Source organism: Puma concolor, chromosome C1, assembly GCF_028749965.1.
Source record: "Puma concolor isolate L17-30 chromosome C1, mPumCon1.1.hap2, whole genome shotgun sequence".
NCBI lineage: Eukaryota > Metazoa > Chordata > Mammalia > Carnivora > Felidae > Puma > Puma concolor.
The window spans coordinates 89,089,985-89,117,040 of NC_141674.1; positions in this window are offsets into that span (position 1 = coordinate 89,089,985).

The window sequence follows — 27,056 nt, forward strand, 5'->3', positions numbered from 1 at the left end:
ATCCAGGGACATGGATAAAACATAGCTAATTTGTAAACATGGTAGATTTGGAAGGTTAACCCTCTAAATTTGAGGAATAATATAATACTTCCTTAGTAGGAGAGGAAGACAAATAATTTTTCAATCCCAGAAAGATTGAAAATTGAATATAGAACTACTTAAGAGATTAAAATTCATAGCATTAATATTCTTTAAAAGAATGGGTGCATATTTACTATGGGTGCCATTAATGTTGAAGATATTTGGACAACTTGTATAACAGGAGTCAACTATATGACTCCATTTTTAAATTCCTGTAATTCCAAATTAAGACACTTAATTGAGCAACCATTTTAGGCTTATACTTTTTGTTGTTGACATCTAACTAGTTATTAAATAACATTTAATGTAATTCCAGTTTTCTTTTATAAATCTGACTTAATAGCTTTATGAGAAGTATTTAGCAGTTGGGAAATTGTAGTCATAAATTGAAAAATATAAGAAAATAAACTTTAACAATGTAAAATTGTGGTTTAAAATGTTTAAATTTTTATAGTCACCTGGGTGGCTGGGTCAGTTGAGCATCTGGTTCCTGGTTTCAGCTCAGGTCATGATCTTACTTCATGAGTTTGAGCCCCACATCGGGCTCCATGCTGACAGTGCTGAGCCTGCTTGAGATTCTCTGTCTCCCTCTCTCTGCCCCTCCCCGACTCATGCTATCTGTGTCTCTCTCAAAACAAATAAATAAACTTTTAAAAAGAAAAAATAATGTTTAAATATTTATAACTATGCTTATAAATGGGACTATAAATTCCTTAAAATAATTTGAGAATCTGCGAGACCTGTAATAGAATAAGATAAGTAAACTGAGCTTAAAGTGAACTTTAAGCCTTAAAGCTTAAGAATGAGCCAAGTTTTAATAATTGTAAATTTAGTTGATTTTTTAAACATTAAAGTAAGCCTCTGAATACCCATTTCTATAAATAAAAACCACCTTGAGGGTAAAAAGCAATAACAAAACAAAAATCCCACAACCCCCCTTTTAATATTAAGAATAAAGTACATAGCCATCTGGAATAGAGTGAGGATATGGATGTCACTTTTCAACACTTAAGAGTTTTGAGCATGTGGTCAGAGTCCTCATATTTCTCCTTGTCCAGACCAATATTAGGAATCAAAATGTGGCAAGAAATATTACTGGAATAGGTAAAGATGTTCCATGGAGATCAGATATCATAGAGTTTGATTTTGAATTTGAATGTGTACATCAAAGCCTTTAATCATTTGAGTTACCTGGTTAATATTAGCTTTTTACTTCTGTTCAAGTCAATTCTCCAAAGCAACTATCTGTTTACATGTGCTTTTGCATATTAAACAAACAAAATTAATTTGAAATAACTTTGAAAAAAAATGGTTAATTTACTTGAACAATTAGTCAACCTAAATTTTGTTACCTTTCAACAATTGAAAATTTCTCTGACATTTTATAATATTTTTAGTGGATTTAGTCTCTCTGGGGGTTTGGTGGTACATTTTTAGTAGAATCCGGGTGATGATCTCTTATGTAGTACAGTTCTAACTGATTTTCATTCATTTTAAAAATATTTTTATGTATTTTTAATTTTTCTTACAATGAGCATAATAGGAGGAAAAGATTATTAGAGCAGAATGTGAATTTTAAAATATGCTTCCCTCCTTGGGGCACCTGGGTGGCTCAGTCAGTTGAGCGTCAGACTTCAGCTCAGGTCATGATTTTGTGGTTCGTGGGTTTGAGCCCTATGTTGGCTCTGTGCTGACAGTTCAGAGCCTGGAGCCTGCTTCAAATTCCATGTCTCGCTCCCCGCCCCTCCCCTCCACCCCGCTCATGCTCTGTCTCTCTCTGTCTCAAAAATAAATATAAACATTAAAAAAAAATTAAATATGCTCTCCCACCTAGACTTCTTAACTATATAAAGTAAAGCCATGAATTGGTATAACATCATGTGGTGTAACATTTTCTAGGACTTTAATGTTTTAATGATTGTAAAGTATATCATTTTTAAAGAAAGTAAGGAACTTTGCTCCAAGCTCAGTCTCTCCTGTGATGTATCTCAACTTCGAAGGCCATAGACTAATTAGACACACAGCTTATGCCTCCTTATGGTTTCACTTCCCTATATTACTTTCCATTCTTCAGTCAGAACTTGGTAGACATGTTCTTTTTCTGTTAAACTTTTCCTTTTGAAGAAACTGCTTTTAATTACAACATTTAAAAAAGGAAACAAAAAAAAAAAACCCTTATCTAGCACTGATAAAGAAAAAATCCTGCAGCAGGTGGTCATAGCCGCATGATAGTCAACCTCATGCAATGTGACTTTTGCCAAGGACTCTGATTGCAATCCTGCTGAACTCAACTGCAATTCTTGTGTCAGCCCTGTCCTGTAGTGCAAATCAATCATCAGGTACACTTTGAGCTCTCATGGACATTTAAGATTCCAAAGCTTGAGTCCCACATACATTTACAGAAGAAGCAGAGAGAAGCCACTCTCCAGTCCTGTACTCAATCCCAGCATGATATGCAATAATGACCTGTCAGGAAAGGAGGCTGTGTATCCTCACACTGAGAAATATCCTGAGGGACTCTTTTTATGAATTTGAAAAAAGATTCAGCAGGGCTCTAGCCAAGAACTCATGCACACAATTTCAAAAGTGCATCACAATCATTTTAAAATTTTTCAGGGGTATCATTACCTTGGTGTATTTTCATGTGTCCTTTTTAAAATTTTTTTAAAAATGAAAAGGATAGCCTGAAATAGTCTCTTGGCTATAAAGAATAGTCATCCTTTTTTTTTAAGGGTTATCATTTCTCTTTTTACTTTAGCAGGGTATTCTTTGCTTTTGAAGCATTCATTTATTTAGTTTCATTTTTGCCTTTTCATAATGGGATAGATATTGAATGGTTAATATGTATGCATTAGTCATTGTGCAGAATTTGTTACAATTAATTCAAAGGCTAAAATTATCCACATTTCATCTTTTCTTGGTTATGGGATGATCTTCAACATACTAGGACAATGAAACTTGTAGTTTTTGATTCAAAGGCCACCTAGGAAAAACCTGTACCAGGAAAGTTTATGTATACTTATAAGATAAACACATGCTAGTAAATTTAGAGGATTCACAGGTTCTTTGAAGCCCCGTGTTCCAGGTTGGATTAGGGTGGAAGAACTCAACTCTAAGACACCTTAGCAGGCAGGATATTTGTTAGGTAGCAATATCTATGGAAAGGAAGATGAGGATGCAAGATTGGGCAGAGTGAGAAGCTGAGCTGATACAGAACCAAAACAGCCTTAGGCAATCACAATCATAGGGGAGCAATCATACCCAGGAGCTTGTCACCAGTTGGGCCTTCCTGTATTGATCTGTCATTAAATGTGAGTTGCCCAAGAAGCAGTGGATGAGACCACGAAGCAGCTGAGGAAATCTCTGAAAAGACTGATGACTGATGACTAAAGCCTGTTGACGACAGCACTCCCAGAAGCTGGGGCAACAACATTACAGTGCCATCACACCCAGGTTATGAGAAACCAAGCCCTGAAATCTTCAGGTTTCTCCCTTTAATTTTAGCCACTGAAGTACTTTTCTGATATCATTTCTAAAGTCCAAGTCAAAGACCAATTAAGAACAGCAATTTGATCAATATAGTTTCTGCCTTACTTATACAATAAGATATTTTAGGTGTGGTATACTAAGTAGGTTACACGATTTATATTTTGAACTTATTTTGAACTTTCTGGTCTTTTAACAATAATTTTATTTCAACAATTACACTTAATCCAATCAATGGTTTCAAGCAGATATTAAAATAACAAGAAAGTTGTTAGAATGAAGGAAAAGCTCACCCTACCACTGTAAAACTTGGTGAATCTGAAAGGGAATCTCTTTTGCCATATTTCATTAGTACAGTTAAATGACTGGCATGGTGCAGAAACAGAAATAAATAGAATTAAAACAGATGTCATCATCGCACTCCTCATTGTAAAAAAAAAATAACTGAAATAAACTGAAAGGTAATAATAACATATATTACACTCACAAAACTCATTGAAGTAATGAAAGTAATATCTTCATTGTTAGAGATTTTTGCCTTTTATCACTTTAGGTTGTTACTGAAATATTTTAATGCCTGAATCTAATTATGCAAGGGGGGGAGTAGTATTTTCAGTATGCCATATTTAATTCTCTAAAATGTCTTTGTTCAATAAGGCCCTGAAGGGATGAATGACAGTCTGGCAGGTTTTCAATAAATAATGACGATTTATCAGTAACGAGGTTTATTTTCAAGAGATGAATAGCTAGATACAGCTATAACATTAATTTCTAAAAATTCCAAGACAAAATAACATTAGCAGAAATCATAAAATTTGGAGGACAAACTGGTTTGGGTGGGAGGCAGAGGGGATGCATGGAAGGAGAGCAAAGATACATTTTATTTTAGATATGTTGCTTTTGAAGTAGTGTGGCACATTCAGGGAGAGATATATTAAGCAGCTTGCTAGAAATACAGGTTGGAACTCAGCGAGAAAAGATCAGGCTCACTTGAGCAGAGGTGTCTGCTGCCCTAGGTTAGGCTCTCCTAGGTTAGGAGATGTGTCCAGCATGTTTAAGAAAGAGGGGGTCAAAGAGGCTGAATCCCCACTCCAGTGAGTAGTAGGCAGTGTGGTCTATGAAAAAAATATGTCCAGAGTTACAGTTCTATCACTAGCTGTTTGACCTTGAATAAATCTCTGAATCTCAACTTTTCCTATTACTAAAAATGGAAAAAACCCAAACCTATTAATATTCTTTTAAAGAATGATTTGGATCAAACATGGTAAAAATGTGAAAGCATTTCAAAAATTTAAAGGTGCTATTCAAATACATATTATCATTATAATAAAGACTGTGTATGGATAGTATATATTGAAATATTTAGACTTGAAAGAGAAGAAGTAAAAATATTCACTCACTCAATAAACATCTGTTGTGTAAGGCACTAAATTAGTTCTGGAGAGAGGAAAATTAGTAAGGTTTCTTTCCTATCATGGCTCACAGATCTTATTAAGACAAATAATACATAGGCACGTGGCAAATACAAGCAGATAGAGGAGTAAGCAAAGGATGTTTTAAGTGAATGAATGAATGCGTAGAGGGAAGCCTCTAATCCAAATTCAAAGTTCCAAAAAAAAAAAACCTTCTTGGAAGGATGTGTCTTAAAGCATAATAAGTTGTTCTTCAGATAAAGAAGGAGTGATGGAAACTAAGAAATCCCAAACCCAGGCAATGTCAAGAGAAAAGTTTGAACATAAAATACATGAGAGGAATTGGCAAGAAATGGGGCCAGAGATAGAGAGGAGGGGGAAGATGGTGATCAGATGACCTATGCCATGCTAAGTTGCTTGAATTATTATGATGAGATAATGGTTTTAAGAGAGGGGATAGGGTGATCAGATTTGCCTTTCAGGTGGAGCCCTCTTGAAGTGGTGTGGAAGTTTGATTTGAAGAAAAGGAAATTAGAATCAGGGATACAAGTCAGGAATTCATAGCAATAGTCAAGCAATAGATGATGGGGGCTTGAATTAACTAAAAAATTAATTTGAATTTCAAATATTAGTCACTCATTGAAAGGTGGAAAGTGAAAGAGGGGGAGGAAAGAAAAATGTCTCCCTAGTATCTGAATGGATGGTTGTAGTAACTGCTGAGGTGGAAAATGATGAGGAAGAACAAGCTAAGAGAAAAGAGAATTTTTGTTTGGCTATTTTGAGTAAGCAGTGTCTGCATGATGCCTTGGCAGAGATGATGGCAAGAAGCTGGATATATGAATCTCAAGCCCAGTAGACAGAACCTCTTATGAGAGAGTTTTGGGCTTGAAATCTAGATTTGAGAAGCACCAACAGATAAAAAGATAAGACAGATAATAATAGATAGATAGAAAGATGATAGATAGGTAGATAGATGATAGATGATAGATAGATAGATAGATAGATAGATAGATAGATGATAGATTTATTTATCTTTTTAAAAGTGTTTCTTTATTTTGAGAGAGAGAGAATGAGCATGAGCAGGGGAAGGGCAGAGATAGAGAGAGGGAGAAAGAGATAATCCTAAGCAGGCTCCACACTGTCAGCATAGAGCCTCATCACAGGGGGATCCAACTCACAAACCATGAGATCATGACCTGAGCTGAAATCGAGTTAGATACTTAACCAACTAAGCCACCCAGGCACACTGATAGATGATAGATTTAAATGAATGTTTTGTTAACTATTTTCATAGTGCCTAGAATTGTGCCTGGTACTTGGTAGTACCCAATGAACATTTGTTGACTAAATTTAAGAGAATGTAATGTTGTGAGAATAGTTGTGCATACTCAGAGAAAGACACCAAAAATGAGCAGGACAGAGTGGGTTGAAGTGGAAGAACATCAATATTTTAGGAAGGTATCAGCAAAGGACACTCAGAAGATAAAGAATAGGTGTATAGAGGTATGAAGAGAATTGACTAAAGGGTAATATAAAAATAAATGAAGAATAAAATTAAGGGAGAACATAAATAGTTCAATCCTCTGTTGCTCCAATTCATACGGCATTGATGGAAGTATCAACTGTCTGCTGCAGCAGACGTTGAACTGGAAACGGTTAATTGGTTCTTCTCTGAAATTTGACTTATTAATATGGAATCTGAAGTATGTAGGTTTATGACTGTCACGGATCACCTTCCCCATAATGTAGAGACAACCTTCAAGGTAATGAAGTATGCTCCACACTTGTTCCCTTGTAGTATTTTCCACGTAGGAGCTTATCTTTTTAAAAAACTCATATTGTTCCTTCCATTCTTGAAAGTCTTCAATGGCTTCCATTGAATTTATCCTAGCCTATTATCTTCTTATAATTTGGCCCCTGCCAGTTTCTCCATCCTCATCTTTTTCGTTATTCCCCTTTCCTTTTTATAATAAAAATCCTTTCCTGACTTAGGTTCTCTTTCACATTCTTTTTCCTTTCTACTTGGAATGTTCTTTCATTCACATAGTGGTTCTTTCTCATCTTTTAAGTCTCAGCTTAAAAGTCACTTCCTAAAATAATTTTCAAAAAACAGCATAATCCAAAATAGGCTCCCCCTATTTAATCTCTCAGCACCTCACTCTCCTTTCACTGAATTTATTACAGTTTGTAATTATGTTGTTGATTGGTTATTATTTTTTTCTTGTTCATTTTTCTTGTTATAAGTATGAAACAGTTTATTTCTTTCTTTCTTTTTTTTTTTTTTTTTGCTTTTCTTTTTCTTTTTCTTTGGTTATTTATCATACACATTCTCCACAGAATTATAGTATATAGAAGGAAGCGACCATATCTCTGTTTACTTCTTCATACCCAATGCCTACCTCAATATGTGTAGAAGGAAAAAAATAATAACAGTTGCTTAACTGCATTGGTAAGTAATTCATTTATTTCTATAGACAGAGCTTGAGGGTACACAACAAAGAAAAGATTTTTTAAATATGTCATTTAACCACATGATAAAACTATATGATACTCTCTTTTGGATGTTTGAGGAATTAGGTTGTGAACATTTAAAAAAAATAGTTGATTTGAAAGCAGCATTAACTATAGTGGAATTTGAGATACAAAACGAAAACAAAAGTAACAAAAGCAAAACAAACCTAAATCAAGTTTGTTCGTGTAAAGCACAGAATTGTGTGCTTCCAATGTACCATGTCTTGCTAACTCATCTGAACGTCTTATTTAGCAACTTTCCAGGCTCCTAATAGAATGTGCAACCAGAAACTCTGACACCCTTTGAAGACATACATTTATGTGATAATGGAACTTCATAAACTTGACAGGTCTTCACTGTTTTACTTTGGCTCTTTCCTCTCACTAAAGTAACCCTCCCCCACTGTAATATGTCCCTATTAATAATTCCACCAATTCCATTTCAGCAAATCTTTAATAGGAATATATTATGGGTTAGAATATTGCAGGGTCGAAAACAGAATATACGTTGGAAGTAGTATTTGTGTTCAATGTTTTAGCCTCTGTTTCAGAGGGACTACAAGAAAAAGGTGAACATTTTAAGTGATAGCTTATATGTTATATTTTATAAATTAAAAGAATAGAAGTGGGCTCCAATAGCCAAGGAGGCAGCATCTTCAAAAAGATGGCTAGGATTGGATTAATCAGAGAACATGGAAGATGAATGACACTCTGTGATGGAAGAATATTTAGAAGGCACCGAAGGAATGTAACGTGCAAAGTGGGGGTGCTGATCGTGACAGAGCAGAGATGTGTCCACCACTGTAAAGCAAAATTAAAGTAGAGTCTTTGCCTCAGATGGGAAAACACCCTTGTGAATGAATAAATAATGGTAGTCATAGATTTTCTCTTTGAGTAAATGATAGATGAATTACTCAATAAGCAGCCTGTCTATAGAAAAGTCTGGTTTCTTACCACATATCCTCCTTACAGAGATGCCAGCATTTGCATAGAAATGAATTGATTTGAGAAATTGAGGGGGGGAGCAACAAAGAGAGATGATAGAGCTGGCAAGAGATTGCAGAGGAAAATATCCCATGGATTTAATAACACTCTGTTCCACTTATTGTACATAGTTAGTGCCTTTGGTAATTTAACTCATGTAGCCACCTCACTTCAATGTCATTTTAGGTAAGGCAGAGAAAATATGATTTTAGAAGGGGAAGAAATGACTACTATATATCTGTAAATCATTCACCCCATGATACTTTAATAGAAAAGTTATATATGTTGCTATTTGAAAATAGGTAGCTGTACTTTTTAAAAGAAACTTAAAGCTGACCCTACAAATGGAAATTTCTCTTATATAGAATCTGAGTGGGAGGTTTTGGTGTATGTGTTTCATTTCTTATTATTTTTCCTGTTTTGATCTTTTCAACAAAAAAATATTTTAAAGGACATCTTTTTTTTTTCTGTTCAGTGTATCTAATTAGAAGTAAAACTATGTGGTTTTAGAGAACTACATTTTAAGTGGGAAATTACTTGGGGCCTTTCTTCCTCTTCCTTTTTATCCTTAAATAAATGTATACATTCACTATTGTTTTGTGAGAAAATATTACCTAAGAGTTTTAATAAATGTTTTTAATGAACACTCAGGTAAAATTGGAAGGGCTGTGATAAACAAAATTAAATGTGTTTTTAGTGTAGGATCCTTTGATTAAAAAAAAATGTTAGTGTGCACTGTGAATCTTTAAGAAGTGGTATATTATCAAAATATTTTTCAAACTTCTAGTTTTCAGATTTTTTTTGAGAATATTCTTAAAAATCCAGTGCTCTACAGAATATAAAACTGAATCTATTACATTAGGAAAAAAAGTAGTTAGAAGCTAACATCTAAATGGCTATGGAAGTAATCTCTGTTTTATGAAACCTTCAAATAGAGAAATCCCAAGTGGAAATACTTTTTTATTTTACTTCTATTTTTTTATTAACAATTTTTAATGTTTATTTATTTGGGGGAGAGAGAGAGAGAGAGAGAGAGAACCCTAAGCAGGCTCCATGTTGCCAGCACAGAGCCTCACACAGGGTTCCAACTCATGAACCATGAGATGATGACCTTAGCCAAAATCAAGAGCCCAACCAACTGAACCACCCAGGTGCCCGAGAAATAACTTTTTAAGGGGTTTAATCAGAGCTCTTCTTTTTATGAGCCCTCAAGTATTTTTAAAAGCTTTAAGATGGATAGTATATAACAATGATTAAGAACCAGGATTTGGAGTCAGATACATCTGAATTCCAGGTTTATCACTAAGAATAAATTATCCAAGAATTTATTACTATGTCTGTAAAATGGGGCTAACAACAACTCCATTTAGGACATGTGCAGAGAAAATGAGATATGCAGATATTAATACTATATACTGTAACTAGTGAAAATGTGCTGTTATTTTTATATTGAAATTTATTATTCTATTTAAGAAGTCAAGATGTGGCATATATAAACTTAATAAGTGTTAGCCACTGCCAATTAAAAGCCAGTCTGAAAGAACTGCATAGTCTGAAATTACTCAAAATTTTCTCTGTTATATTGTTTACTATATTGCAAAATTTAGGAAGCCTCTGCTCCAAGCCACCAGCTGGGTAAGTTACTGGAGTACCAACAATAATCTTGAGATGAAAATGACTCATCCATTGGTCAATCCTAAAGCACAATCCTTATGGTTAAAGGCATTATAATAAAGTTCAATATCTAAAGTCCACCAATAGAAATCTATCATGTTGTTTATATGAAAGCATTTCTAATATCTTACCATGTCCTATCAGGAGCACTCCACTATGATTAGTTACAAAAGAATCACATACACGTAGTTTGCCAAGAGTACAGGAACTATTTTATTACAGTATAAATCAGTTGTATATTTGACAGCATAAGCATCTAAGTCCAGAGCAGAAACACATAGCTTAGGAGGGCATCAAATAAAATACGTTATAATAAAATAAACTGAGTAAAACATTTTATGCATATTTATTAATCTTAATTGCTAGTTAGGGTCTTTCAAGTTATAAGGACCAGAAGCACACTCATATTATCTCAGCAAATGGTGAATTATTTCAGAATACAAAGGGAAGTAAGATACCCTTTTATCTCTGTAGCTGCACCGCAAGAAGAGCAGAACACTACTTACCATGCATTAGTAGTTCGAATAACCTGACATCAACTCATGCTTTTGTCCTTCTGTGAAGACAATGGCATCCATGTTTCATATTCTAATATCCTGATGTTTTTTTTTTTCATTCTTTAAACCACACACTGAGTCTCTGTGACTCACAAATATCCCCCAAAAAGATATGATAGGTTTGGCCATTGACAGTCACTATAGCATGCCCATTAAGCAGAATTCTCAAATGGTCAGTCAATTCCTTTTTGCATAGTTATTAAGCTAATTTGTGTCAATCACTTTTTCAGAAGGAGGTTTCTTAGTGGGGACAAATAGACGGGATTACCACCTGATGGAATATTCTAGTTCCAACAGGCAGCTAAACAGGGTGACATTATTATGGGGCATAATGCATGGTGCAAGATGAATCATGGAGAAATCTGGGAATTACTAGACAGTAAGTCTGCTCTTTATCTTCAGTGTGGCAGTGTGGAATATTTTTATTATTAGTAATAATCATAATACCAGCATTAGACAAATATGCTTATTGCCCTAGATAATAAAAGGTAAAATAGCAACATGTATCTGTAACATTAAATTTAAATTTAAATTTTATAAATTCAAGGTTTGGGGCAACTCTGTGAAGCAAATCTGTCACTGCCATTTTTCTAATAGCATTTGCTCACTTCATGTCTCTATGTCACATTTGGGTAATTCTGGTAATATTGCAAACTTCTTCATTATTATCATATTTGTTATGATGATCTGTGATCAGTGACTATAACTCACTGAAAGTTCAGATGATGGTTAGCATTTTTTAGCAATATAGTATTTTCTAATAAAGGTACGTATATTCTTTTAGATATAATGCTATTTTTGTACCTTATAAACTACAGTGTAATGTAAGTATAACTTTATATGCACTGGGAAACCAAAGAATTCATTTGACTCACTTTATTGCAATATTTGCTTTATTGTGATGGTCTGGAACTGAACCCACAACAATTTTGAGGTATCCCTGTAGCTTGCATTGACTATTTAGTTGAATCTTGTCAAAAGAAGCTTGGCTTTTCCCTCATTTCTTCAATGCCACTTCTTACTACTTTCCCTCTGGACATTACATACCAGGAAAATGACTGTACATGAATCATGTTAATTTTCTATTTGTTTTAGAGCAGAGTAAAATCATATAAAAATTTCAAGAAGGAAACATAACTAAAGCAGGCCCATCCTAGAAAGAGATCTGTCACAGCCTCAGATTTTCCTAATCCCTGTCTCTTCCTTACCTTCCACACATTTTAATTTTTACAAGAAATTTTCCATTTTGTTATTCAATGCCACTGAGAATTTTTTCACTTTCCCTCAATTTTGTCATTATCATTTGCCTTTCCTTCTTTCCACCCATCCTTTTTTTTTTTAATTGACTTGCCAAATTACCTACTCGACCATTGTTTGGTGTCCAACTACTTTCCTTTGGCATGATGCTTTACAACATGATAAAATATTAGTACTGATAGTATTTATGCATGAATTAAATAAATATTCCATTGAACAAATATTCACTAAGAGCTTAAATGTGTCAGATGCTAATTTAGGTGCCATAGTTATAGCAATGAAACAAATAAAATAAAAACAGACAAATGTTGTTCTCTTGGTGTTTACATTCTAGCAAGCAAAATTCAGTCTGTATCTATCAATATGCAACTTAAGTAAACAATATAATCTTGCATTAATAACATTACATGAATATATTGATTAACATAAATCAACATAATTTAGTTTCAATTTAGTAGAAAGTGATATACAAAAAACTTTCGGAGCAACTACTCACAAGATCATAGCTTGTCATTTTTGTAGATGAGAACACAATTATTTATGATTCTTTCTTCATAGGGTTTTTTGATTATCACCCACTATGATATATATGTGAGTAAGAATCTATCATAATTTGTCAATTGGTATTAAAAAAGTGAACTCAGCAGAGTTGTCTTTGCCTATTCATCAGAAAAAGGTACTTAACTTGCCTTTTCCTAAACCTCAAAATCTCCCCTTTTCTTCTGAGTGTTTTCACACATCAAAGTACTAGTGTGTGCTTACATTTACTAATTCCTATCACCTGGTCCTGTTTGTGAAACATTTAAGTTTTTGAAAATCTTCTTTGTACATCTAATTTTCTAGTTTAATTTCCAGGCTTTAAGCAAAAGTGGCTAGCATATCACTTACAGTGAAAAATTAGCGAACAAGAAAATATTTGGCATTTAAAGACATTTGTTGTCTATTCTTTTCTCAAGCCCAGTGAGTATTCTTATGATTGTTGCTTTGAATTTTCCATTAGGCATGTTACTTATACCTATTTCACTTAGCTCTCTGGACATGGCCTTATCTTGTTCTTCAATTTGGGATAAATTCCTCTATCTTGGCATTTTTGTCTAAGTCTCTACCTTCTTCTTTGTGTTAGAAAAGCCAGTTATGTCTCCTGCTCCTAAAAGTAATGGTCTTATGAAGAAGTTATGTAGTGCCCATAGCCTGGTGCTTCAGGAAATGTCTCCAGTGTGTACTGTATATGCTCTGCTGTTGTGTTTTGGCAGCTCTATCCTTCTGGCCAGTTGTCCAAAGATGCTCTCCTTGCCTGCTCTGTGAAGTGCTTCATCCCTGGCCTGAATATGGTGAGTTTTAACTAGGTGTTCTCCGGTCTGCTTGTGAAATGAGACCTGACACCACCTCCACTAGGGGCCCTGTAGAACTTAGGCCCTGTACAATTCTCTGTTTGGTAGATGTGGTGTGGGCAGGGGCTTGTGCTGGCTTTCTGGGAAAGGACCACCATGCTGGGACTAAGGCAAGGGCAGTTTCCCACCATGCTGGGACTGAGAAGGGCAGTTTCACTGGAGAACAGGGGGATGCTGATTGATGTAAGCAAGTTAGGCAGCCAGTGTCAGCACTGGGCAACTTCTTGCAGGTGACTGTGTTTATAGCTAGGGGCAAGGGAAGGAAATGGTCTAGCCAGCTCCTTTGTTGCTGGAGAGGTGTCTCCATAAATGCTGCCTCTCAGGGAAGCCCTCCTAGAATACCGAATTATCTTCCCCTGTGTGCACCAGGCATTTTTCATATCGCTGTTACCACACTTTCTATCCTCAGATTGTTTGCCTGCTTTCTCTCTAAGAGCAGGGCAGTGCCCGCCAGGTTCTATACCAGCAAAGCCTGATGACCTTAAAAACTCCAGGCTTTGAGCCCAACTGGTTGCAAGAATTCACAAAATATGTTTTCCAAGCCTTTTTCATTTTCCAAGCCAATGATTTTGGAGAAACATTCTTCTTATGAATTTTCCTGTGTGCTCCTCCCTCTCTCACCCTACTCCATGCCCATGGCTCCCTCCCCTCCACTGCACCCGTGATCCATTTATCCCCTAAACCATGTTTCTACACTTCTACCTTCTTCAATGTCGCCTCTTCTCTACCTTTATTTTATTTATTATTTTTTTTAATTTTTTTAACGTTTTTATTTATTTATTTATTTATTTATTTATTTATTTATTTTTAATTTTTTTTTCAACGTTTTTATTTATTTTTGGGACAGAGAGAGACAGAGCATGAACGGGGGAGGGGCAGAGAGAGAGGGAGACACAGAATCGGAAGCAGGCTCCAGGCTCTGAGCCATCAGCCCAGAGCCCGACGCGGGGCTCGAACTCACGGACGGCGAGATCGTGACCTGGCTGAAGTCGGACGCTTAACCAACTGCGCCACCCAGGCGCCCCTCTCCCTTTAGTTGTGGAGTTTGTTCTGTCAGTCTTCAGGTCAATTTCTGGGCTATTTAGGATGATTTTATGGTTATCTAGTTGTGTTCATCGTATGAGATGGGCCAAAGGTTTTTCTACTCCACTGCCATCTCAGTGATACCCTTACCACAGAGATAAAAGAGTTAAAAAAAGAATCAATCAGAGATGAAGAATGCAATAAACAAGATTGGAAATAGGTTTGTTACAATGAATAACAGGCTGGAAGAAGCAAAGGAATGAATTAGTGATCTAGAAAACAAAATAATGCAAAAGAATGAAGCTGAGTAAAAGAGAAAGAGAGTATTATGCAACATAAGAATATACTAAGGTGCCTCAGTTGCCTCTATCAAATGTAATAACATTCATATTATAGGAGTCCCAGAAGAAGAAAGAGAGACTGAGGCAGAAATGTATTTCAAGAAATAATAGCAGAAAACTTTCTTAATCTGGGGAAGGATACAGACATCCAGATCCAGGAGGCATAGAGAACTCACATCAAAATCAACAAAAGCAGGCCAATGACAAGACATATTGTAATTAAATTTGCATAATGTAGTGGTAAAGAAAAAATCATAAAAGCATCCAAAGAAGTCTTTAACTAACAAAGGAAAAGCTGTAAGGCTAGCTGGGGATTTCTCAACAGAAATTTAGCAAGGGAGTGGCATGGCATATTCAAATCAAATAGTTTTACTGGATAGAGTATTCTTGGCTACAGATTGGGTGGGAAAAATCTGTAGCCAATAATACTCTTTCCAGTAGAGCTATCATTCAGAATAGTAGTAGAGAGAGAGTTTCCCAGACAAAAACTAAAGGAGTTCATTACCACTAAACCAGCCCTGACAGAAATATTGACAGGAACTCTTTAAGTGCAAAGGAGAGATCAAAAGTAACAGAGAAGAATCAGAGAAAATCTCTAGAAACAATGAAAAACAAGTAATAAAATGGTAATAAGGACATATCTATCAATAATTACTTTGAAAGTAAATGGGCTAAATGTTCCAATTAAAAGAAAGGGTGTCAGAATGGATTAAAAAAATTAGTTCCATCTATAAACTGCCTACAGGAGTCTCATTTTAGACCTAAAGACACATGGAGATTGAAAGTGAGGGGAGGGAGAAACATTTATCATGCAAATTGGCATCAAAAGAAACTTGGAGTAACAATACTTATATTGGACAGACTAGACATTTTTGTTCTTGTATTGTTTTTATCCTGCTTTGGTATTAGGTAATACTGGCCTCATAGAATGATTTTTTTTTTTTCAACGTTTATTTATTTTTGGGACAGAGAGAGACAGAGCATGAACGGGGGAGGGGCAGAGAGAGAGGGAGACACAGAATCGGAAACAGGCTCCATGCTCTGAGCCATAAGCCCAGAGCCCAACGCAGGGCTCGAACCCACGAACCGCGAGATCGTGACCTGGCTGAAGTCGGACGCTTAACCGACTGCGCCACCCAGGCGCCCCTAGAATGATTTTTTTTAATTTAATTTTTTTAATTTTATATTTATTTATTTATTTATTTATTTGAAATTTATTGTCAAATTGCTTTCCATACAACACCCAGTGCTCATCCCAATAGGTGCCTTCCTCAATGCCCATAACCCACCCTTCTCTCCCTCCCACCCCCCATCAACCCTCAGTTTGTTCTCATTTTTTAAGAGTCTCTTATGTTTTGGCTCCCTCCCTCTCTAACCTTTTTTTCCTTCCCCTCCCCTATGGTCTTCTGTTAAGTTTCTTAGGATCCACATAGGAGTGAAAACCTATGGTATCTATCTTTCTCTGTATGACTTATTCCACTTAGTATAACACTCTCCAGTTCCATCCATGTTGCTACAAAAGGCCATATTTCATTCTTTCTCATTGCAACGTAGTATTCCATTGTGTATATAAACCACAATTTCTTTATCCATTCATCACTTGATGGACATTTAGGCTCTTTCTATAATTTGGCTATTATTGAAAGTGCTGCTATAAACATTGGGGAACAAGTGCCCCTATGCATCAGCACTCCTGTATCCCTTGGGTAAATTCCTAGCAGTGCTATTGCTGGGTCATAGGGTAGATCTATTTTTAATTTTTTGAGGAAACTCCATACTGTTTTCCAGAGTGGCTGCAACAGCTTGCATTCCCACCAACAATGCAAAAGAGATCCTCTTTCTCCGCATCCTCACCAACATCTGTTGTTGCCTGAGTTGTTAACGTTAGCCATTCTGACAGGTGTGAGGTGATATCTCATTGTGGTTTTGATTTGTATTTCCCTGATGATGAGTGAAGCTGAACATTTTTCATGTGTCAGTTGGCCATCTGGATGTCTTCTTTGGAGAAGTGTCTGTTGATGTCTTTTCCTCATTTCTTCACTGGATTCTTTGTTTTTTGGGTGTTGAGATTGATAAATTCTTTGTAGATTTTGGATACTAACCCTTTATCTGATATGTCATTTGCAAATACCTTCTCCCATTCTGTTGGTTGCCTTTTAGTTTTGCTGATTGTTTACTTTGCTGTGCAGAAGTTTTTGTTTTTTATTTTGATGAGGTCCCAATAGTTCATTTTTGCTTTTGCTTCCCTTGCCTCCAGAGATGTGTTGAGTAAGAAGTTGCTGCAGCCATGATCAAAGAGGTTTTTGCCTGCTTTCTCCTCGAGGATTTTGATGGCTTCCTGTATTACATTGAGGTCTTTCATCCAGTTTAAGTTTATTTTTGTGTATAGTGTAAGAAAGTGGTCCAGGTTCATTCTTCTGCATGTTGCTGTCCAGTTTTCCCAGCACCACTTGCTGAAGAGACTGTCTTTATTCCATTGGATATTCTTTCCTACTTTGTCAAAGATTAGTTGGCCATACATTTGTGGGTCCATTTCTGAGTTTTGTATTCTGTTCCGTTGATCTGAGTGTCTGTTCTTGTGCTGGTACCATACCGTCTTGATGATTACAGCTTTGTAGTATAGCTTGAAGTCTGGGATTGTGATGGCTCCTGCTTTGGTTTTCTTTCTCAAGATTGCTTTGGCTATTCAGGGTCTTTTCTGGTTCCATACAAAATTTAGGATTATTTGTTTTAGCTCTGTGAAGAATGCTGGTGTTATTTTGATAAGGATTGCATTGAATATGTAGATTGCTTTGGGTAGTATTGACATTTTAACAATATTTGTTCTTCCTATCCAGGAGCATGGAATATTTCTCCATTTTTGTGTCTTCTTCAATTTCTTTCATAAGCTTTCTATAGTTTCAGTGTATAGATTTTTCACCTCTTTGGTTAGATTTATTCCTAGGTGTTTTATGGTTTTTGGTGAAGCTGTAAATGGGATCAATTCCTTGATTTCTCTTTCTGTCACTTCATTGTTGGTGTATAGGAATGCAACTGATTTCTGTGTGTTGATTTTGTATCCTGCAACTTTGCTGAATTCATGAATCAGTTCTAGCAGTTTTTTGGTGGCATCTTTTGGGTTTTCCATATAGAGTATCATGTCATCTGCGAAGGGCGAAAGTTTTATCTCCTCCTGGCCGATTTGGATGCCTTTTATTTCTCTGTGTTGTCTGATTGCAGAGGCTAAGACTTCCAATACTATGTTGAATAACAGTGGTGAGAGGGGGTATCCCTGTCTTGTTCCCGACCTTAGGGGGAAAGCTCTCAGTTTTTCCCCATTGAGGATGATATTAGCATTGGGTTGTTCATATATGGCTTTTATGATCTTGAGGTATGCTCCTTCTATCCCTACTTTCTTGAGAGTTTTTATCAAGAAAGGATGCTGTATTTTGTCAAATGCTTTCTCTGAATCTATTGAGAGGATCATATGGTTCTTGTCCTATCTTTTACTGATGTGATGAATCATGCTAATTGTTTTATGGATATTGAACCAGCCCTGCATCCCAGGTATAAATCCCACTTGGCCCTGGTGAATAATTTTTTTAATGTATTCTTGGCTCCGGTTGGCTACTATCTTGTTGAGGATTTTTGCATCCATGTTCATCAGGGAAACTGGTCTATAGTTCTCCTTTTTTGTGGGGTCTCTGTTTGGTTTTGGAATCAAGGTAATGTTGGCTTCATAGAAAGAGTTTGGAAGTTTTCCTTTCGTTTCTATTTTTTGGAACAGTTTCAAGAGAATAGGTGTTAATTCTTCCTTAAACGTTGGGTAGAATTCCCCTGGAAAGCCATCTGGCCCTGGACTCTTGTTTTTAGGCAGATTTTTGATTACTAATTCGATTTCCTTGCTGGTTATGGGTCTGTTCAAATTTTCTATTTCTTCCTGTTTCAGTTGTGGTAGTGTATATGTTTCCAGGAATTTGTCCATTTCTTCCAGATTGCCCATTTTATTGGCATATAATTGCTCATAATAGTCTCTTATTATTGTTTGCATTTCTGCTGTGTTGGTTGTGATCTCTCCTCTTTCATTCTGGATTTTATTTATTGCGGTCCTTTCCTTTTTCTTTTTGATCAAACTGGCTAGTGGTTTATCAATTTTGTTAATACTTTCAAAGAACCAGCTCTGGTTTCATTGATCTGTTCTACTGTTTTTTTTTGTTGTTGTTGTTGTTTTGATAGCATTAATTTCTGCTCTAATCTTTATTTCCTGTCTTCTGCTGGTTTTGGGTTTTATTTGCAGTTCTTTTTCCAGCTCCTTAAGGCATAAGGTTAGGTTGTGTATCTGAGATTTTTCTTACTTTTTAGGAAGGCCTGGATTGCTATATACTTTCCTCTTATGACCGCCTTTGCTGCATCCCAGAGGTTTTGGGTTATGGTGTTATCATTTTCATTGACTTCCATATACTTTTTAATTTCCTCTTTAACTTCTTGGTTAGCCCATTCATTTTTTAGTAGGATGTTCTTCAGTCTCCAAGTATTTGTTACCTTTCCAAATTTTTTCTTGTGGTTGATTTCGAATTTCATAGCATTGTGGTCTGAAAATATGCATGGTATGATCTCAATCTTTTTCTACTTACTTAGGGCTGATTTGTGTCCCAGTATATGGTCTATTCTGGAGAACGTTCCATGTGCACTGGAGAAGAATGTATGTTCTGCTGCTTTAGGATGAAATGTTCTGAATGTATCTGTTAAGTCCATTTGGTCCAGTGTGTCATTCAAAGCCATCGTTTCCTTGTTGATTTTTTGATTAGATGATCTGTCCATTGCTGTGAGTGGGGTGTTGAAGTCTCCTACTATTATGGTATTACTAGCGATGATTTTATTTATGTTTGTGATTAGTTGATTTACATATTTGGATGCTGCCACATTTGGCACATAAATGTTTACAATTTTTAAGTCTTCTTCGTGGATCCCTTGATTATGATATAATGCCCATCTGGATCTCTTGATACAGTCTTTATTTTTAAGTCTAGATTGTCTGACATAAGTATGTCTACTCCAGCTTTCTTTAGTTGACCATTAGCGTGATAGATGGTTCTCCATCCCCTTATTTTCAATCTGAGGGTGTCTTTAGGTCTAAAGTGGGTCTCTTGTAAACAGCATATAGATGGATCTTGTTTTCTTATCCATTCTGTTACCCTATGTCTTTCATTGGAGCATTGGGTCCATTGACGTTTAGAGTGAGTAGTGAAAGTTATGAATTTATTGCCATTATGATGTTTGTAGTGTTGGAGTTTCTGGTGGTGTTCTCTGGTCCTTTCTAATCTTTGTTGCTTTTGGTATATATATATTCATTCATCTTTTCTCCCCTCAGGGAGTCCCCCTTAAAATTTCTTGCAGGGCTGGTTTAGTGGTCACAAACTCCTTTAATTTTTGTTTGTCTGGGAAACTTTTAATCTCTCCTTCTATTTTGAATGACAGCCTTGCTGGATAAAGAAATCTTGGCTGCATATTTTTCTGATTCAGCACACTGAATATATCCTGCCACTCCTTTCTGGCCTGCCAAGTTTCTGTGGATAGGTCTGCTGCAAACGTGACCTGTCTTCCCTTGTAGGGTAGGGACTTTTTTTCCCTTGCTGCTTTCATGATTCTCTCCTTGCCTGAGTGTTTTGTGAATTTGACTATGATGTGCCTTGCTGATGGTCGGTTTTTGTTGAATCTAATGGGGATCCTCTGTGCTTCCTGGATTTTGATGTCTGTGTCTTTCCCCAGGTTAGGAAAGTTTTCCACTATGATTTGCTCACATAACCCTTTTACCCCTATTTCTCTCTCTTCCTCTCCTGGGACCCCTATGATTCTGATGTTGTTCCTTTTTAAAGAGTCACTGATTTCTCTGATTCTTAAATCGTGCTCTTTTGCCTTAATCTCCCCCTTTTTTTTCTGCTTCATTATTCTCTATAAGTTTTTCCTCTATATCGCTGATTCTCTGTTCTGCCTCATTCACCTTTGCTGCTGCTGCATCCATCCGTGATTGCAGCTCAATTATAGCAGTTTTAATTTCATTGTGGCTATTTTTTACTTCTTTCATCTCTGCAGAAAGGGATTCTAATGTATTTTCGACTCCAGCTAGTACTCTTATTATCGTGATTCTAAATTCTGGTTCAGACATCTTGCTTGTATCTGTGTTGGTTAAATCTCTGGCTGTCGTTTCTTCGTGATCTTTCTCTTGGGGTGAATTCCTTCATTTTGTCATTTTGAAGGGAGAAAAGGAATTAATGAGGTAGAAAAATTAAAATTAAAAAATATTAAAATTAAAAAATTAAACACACAGACACACACACACAAATTCAATCAATGATGCTAGATCCTAGGTGTGTTTTGGTCTTGGTGTTGAAAGTGTTTTGGCCGATTAGAGGGGACAAAAAGGGGTGAAGGGAGAAAAAAAAGGGAAATCGTTTGAGAATTTAAAAAAGTGAATACATTGAAGTAGACTAAAATGAGATGATGGGAGTAAAATAGAATTTGAAAAAATATACACAAAAGTAAATATTAAAGTAGAAAAAAATTAAAGAAAATTAATAAAAATTAAAAATAATAATGATTCTTTTCTTTTTCTGTATTCAAGAAAAAAAGAAAAAAGAATTAAAAAAGAGAAAAAAAGGAAATCATTAGAAAATTTGAAAAATTGAATACACTGTAGTAGGCTAAAATAAAATAATGGAAGTAAATAGAATTTGAAAAAATTTACATAAAAGCAAAAAGTTAGTAAAAAAAATTAAAGAAAAATATTTTTAATAGAAACTGAAATTAAAAATGAAGTTTTTATCTTTCTGCATTCAAGAAAAAGAAAATAAATGAAAAAGAGAAAAAAGAAAAAGAAAGAAAAAAAGGAACTCGTTTGAAAATTTGAAAAGGTGAATACACTCAAGTAGACTCAAATAAAATGATGGAAGTAAAATAGAATTTGAAAACAAATTACACAAAAGTAACAAATATTGTAGTAAAAATAAAAGAAAAATATTTTAATATAAATTGAAAATAACAATGAGTTTTTTCTCTTTTTGTATTCAAGAAAAAGAAGTGTGAAAGAGAAAAAAAAAAAGAAAGAAAGGAAATTGAATAGATGGACCTGCTAACAGATTGAAGTAGGACTGAAATTACTTTGTTTTCCCCTAGAAGTCAGTCTACGTAGCACTTTATAGTCCATAAACTAAGCTATCGGTGAGACTTGTGGTTTTGAGAGCGAAGTTGGCCTAGTTTGGCGGGGCTCAGTGTAACGGCTCCATTCTCCACCAGATGGCTCTACTAGCCTACTGGGGTGGATCGTTGCAGAGCTGGTAGATGCGTCTGTGCCTGCGCTGGAGTGGTGCTTCAGCTTTCGTCCACTCTCCGCTTTTTCACTCTCCGTGACCAGGCCCCAGGCAGTACCAATTTCCTGAGTTTTGTCTCAGATGCAGCTGTTTTCCCCAGCCCTTTACTTCTGAAGGACTGTGGCTTTGACCTGTTTCGCACCTCTGTGGAAGGGTCTTAACGAGCAATGGCTGAATGTCGACTGCACCCAGGAACGCTTCCTGGACCTTGCTGCTGCCGGAGCCCTGAGACTATAGCCAGTTGCCAGCCCGCCCCAGAAAAAGCTCGCGAGATAGTGTAGCAGCAGCATTTGAGGGACTATGGAAAATCACAACAGGCATCGGGCACCAGGCTTCACCCTTGATGACCTTGTTCCAGCACCAGCGAATGTGGCCATTTTCTGGGGTCTGCTGGGACCAGGTGGCTTCAACAGTCTCTACCAAATGTCCTTCCAGCAGTGGAACCGCTTTTCCCTGTGTGGCCCGAGAACCTTCTGGACCCCACTGAGTTCCTGGGGATTCGCCCTTCCCACCAGAGCACCGCCAGGTATCAAGCTGCAGAGTTGCAGATTGTGCTCCCCTTGTTTACAATCTTAATGGAATTTAAACCCTCTCCTTTCTCCTTTCTCCCTTTTTAGTTTAGTTCCTGTAGCTGTTTCCAGTTTTCCACTTCCTCTCCAGCTGCTTTTGGGGAGGGGTGCTTTTCCTGTATTCTCCCCCTCCTCTCAGTCTCAGTCCTCTCTCTGGTCACAAAAGCACCTCCCTTCCTGCACCTTCTCGCTCCCCAAGTTCACTTCTCTGCGTCGCGTACCTGCTGAATTCTATGGTTCAGGTTGTGCATACTTTGTGTTAATCCTCCAGTCAGTTTTCTAGGTGTGCAGGATGGTTTACTGTTGGTCTGGATATATTTCATGGATGCGAGACACACAAATAACTTCCATGCTGTTCCTCCATCTTGGCTCCTCTCATAGAATGATTTTGAGTGTGTTCCTTCTATTGTGTTATTTTTGAGATTTTGGTAAAGATTTTCATTAAATATTGTTTTTAAATGTTTGATAGTATTCACCAATTAAACCATGTATTCTTAGGCTTTTCAGTGCTGGAAGATTTTTGATTCCTAATTCAACCTTAATTCTTTTTAAAGAATTCTTGGTCTAAGATTTCCCATTACTTAGATTCAAGATTCATGATTCAATCTTGGTAACTTGTATGTTTGTAGGAATTACCTGTTTTTTTTTTCTATAAGTTATCTGATTTGTTAGTATATAATTGTTAATATTAATCTGTTATCACCCTATGTATTTCTGTGTTTATCTGTTGTATTGTTTTCTCTGCCATTTCTCATTTTGGTTTTTGAGTCTTTTCTCTTTTTTTTCCTAGTTAATGTAATTAAAACATTGTCAATTTTGTTTATTTTTTGAGGGGAAAACTGGCCATTACTTTCAGTGTTATGTTATTGTTTGTTATGGTATCTATTTTGTGTATTTTAAAATTTTTCTCTGTGATTTCTTTTACTGAATTTCAGGTAAGTTTCTTCTTTTTCTAGTTTCTTTTCGTGTAATTTTAAGGTTTTTATTTGAAGTTTTTCCTAATACAAGCATTTATAGCACAAATTTCATTCTAATATCTGCTTTTGCTGCATCTCATGGGTTTTGAATATTGTGTTTTATTTTTCTTTTGCTTTGAGACATATTTTGATTTACCATTTGATTTCTTACTTGGTCCATTGTTTGTACAGTACTGTGTTATTTAACATTTACATATTAAATATTTATAGTGTAGATTTTCCAGCTTTGTTTTATTGTTGATCTTTAGTTTTGTAATATTGTGATTGGAAAATATACTTGATATATCAGTCTTCTTAAATTTGTAATATTTGTTATGTCTCTTTTTATGTGATTTAACAAGGGGATTTTTCTGTGTACTTGAGGAAAATGTGTATTCTATTTTTCTTGGATGGAATGTTTTATATATATATATATATATATATATATCTTTTAGAGCCTTGTATTCTGAAGTATGCTTCAAGTAAAACAATGTTTTTGTTTAAAAAAATAAAATAAAGTAAATTAGGTATTATAAAAAAAATAAAGACATTTGTTGAATGTCAACCTAAAACAGACATTATTGGCCATGTTCAAGCCTCAGAGTCAAAGGTAGCTTTTAAGCTTTCAACTTATCTTTTTTTTTTTTAACGTTTATTTATTTTTGAGACAGAGAGAGACAGAGCATGAACGGGGGAGGGTCAGAGAGAGGGAGACACAGAATCTGAAACAGGCTCTGAGCTGTCAGCACAGAGCCCTACGCGGGGCTCGAACTCACGGACCGCAAGATCATGACCTGAGCTGAAGTCGGCCGCTCAACTGACTGAGCCACCCAGGCGCCCCTCAACTTATCTTTTAATTGAAGTTTGCTATGGACTGAATTGTGTCATGTCCCACACCCCAATTTATATGTTGAAGCCTTAACATTTAATATGACTCTATCTGTAAATAGGGCCTTTAAAGATGTGATTAAGATTGAGTCAGGTCATAAAGGTGAATCTCTAATCCAACAGGACTGGTGTTCTTATAACAAGAGACATCTGGAATATGTGTGCACAGAGGAAAGTTATTGTGAAGACACAGTGCGAAGGTAGCTTTCTGCAAACCAGGAGGTAAGGTCCACCAGACCTGCTATCACCTTTATATTGCACTTCGAGCTTCCAGAACTGAGAAAATTTTTATTGTATAAACCACTCAGTCTGTGGTATTTTGTTATGGCAGCCCAAGAAGACTGGTATGAATTTCTTACTTTACATTTACTTAAGAACAGCATTATATGGTTCTTCAAGTGCCAGAAATTTTCTCTACACTGATCTGATGTAACCAGGGAGGAGGGGGCATGAAAATACTAAAATGTTATTATTATCTCCAGTGTACCAGTGAGGACACCAAGGCTCAGAGACATTATATGAACCCCAGTCTTCTGATGCTATGTTAGGAGGTTTTAGTACTATAGACATGCTGCTTCCTCATCTTTCTCTCTGATTTAAATGTTTTCATCATTCACGTGTTTTGTAATTTTGATGTGTCTGTATAATTATCTCTGCCCATGTTAATATTATTTTTCTGGTTTAGAATTTTACATTAAAAAACATTTTGCCCAGGGGGCACCTAGGTGGCTCATTGGTTAAATATCAGACTTCAGCTCAGGTCATGATCTCACAGTTCATGAGTTTGAGCCCTGCATCGTGTTATCTGCTGTCAGCACAGAGCCCACTTTGGATCCTCTGTGCCCCCTCTCTCTGCCCCTCTCCCACTCGCACTGTCTCTCAAAAATGAATAAACATTAAAAAAAAATTTGCTCAGAAAACAAAGGTCCACTTTCTTAACAATTGAGTGAAGGTATATACTGGAGGGGTGACATGGGGTGGTTTATATATGAAGGTCAGAAAGACTCTTTCAGGAGATGACATTTGACTAGAGGGCATCAGATATTTGGCCTTCCTTGAATGAAAAGAAGAGGAGAGCCAGGTGAAGATGTGGGCAAATTGATTCTAAACTGAGACAAGGGAACATTCTGTAGAGTGGCGTTTTTCAAACTTGTTAAGCCCATTACAATCCCCTGGAGAAGAAAGAAAAGAAAGAAAGACAAAGAAAGAAGGAGGGAGGGAGAGAGGAAGGACAGAAGGAAGGAAGGGGAAAAAAGAAAGATCCTGATACCCATGCTGCATGTCTGACTGATTACATCCAAAGCTCTAAGGAGTAGAACCCACGCATCAGTATTTTAATAGCCGTGTAGTTGCTTCCAATGCCCAGCAAGGTTGAGAAACACTGCATCAGATGACGATGAACTTGTATTCCAGAAGTTGAAAGAAAGTCAAGGAGGCTAGAGTGGATAAAAGATGACAGGGAAAGAAAGAAAAATAAACGGTAGATTACAGGTCATGATGCATTCTTTGGATTTTATTTTGAATGTTATCAAGGTTTTGAGCAGGGGTCATTACATCATCTTTTTTGGAAAAGATAACTTCATCTGCAGAGTCAAGAACTGATAAAAGCGGGGTTGAGAAGTGTGGAAAGTGGGAATCAAATCTGGATGCTATTACAATAATTATCCTTAAGTGATCATAATAAAGGTAGAAGTGAAGTTCAAATGAAATCTGATATTAAGTTGACAGTTATTCTTTTGTTATGTGATCTGTGTTTTCCTACAAGAAATTTTTAGAATAATTTTTTTTCCATCTTTGGTTTGTTAATTTGCTAGGACTGCCACAAGAATATACCACAGATTGACTGGTTTAAACAACAGAATTTTTTTTTTTCTCATGGTTTTGGAGGAAAGAGGTCTAAGATCAAGGTCTCAGCAAATCTGGTTTCTTCTGAGGCCTCTCTCCTTGTCTTGAAGATGGTTACCTTCTTGCTGTGTGTTCACATGGTCTTTCCTCTCTGCACATGCAGTCCTGATGTCTCTTTCCTACAAGGACACCAGCCCTATGCATCAGGGCCCATCCCCAACAACTCCATTGTAACTTAATGCTTTAAAAGCCCTATATCCAAATATAGTTATATTTTGAGGTATTGGGGAATAAGCTTTTGAGATATAAAATATTTTGGCGAGGAGACACAGTTCAGGTAATAACATTTAGTGTTCTGAGATTTCATGATTGTTTCACTTTTTTTTTTCACGTTTTTGTTTAGATTCCAGTTAGTTAACATACAGTGTAATATTAGTTTCATGTGGAGGATTTAGTGACTGATCAATTACATATAACACTCAGAGATCATCAGAGGTGCCCTCCTTAATACCTATCATGCTTCATTAATTTTACTTCAACCTTTAGAAACTCAGATGTGCTCACCTTTGCAACAGTGTGCTTTTGCATCTATTTTAGAGTAAATTTTTCTCTTATGTTCTTTCCTTTGGATCTGATGTTATTTACTTTCTATCTTTTAGGTATTCCTCACAAAACTGGACTATCATGGCACTTTTAATTTTGTTCTTGTCCACTTTGGGTTTATTCTCCATTATG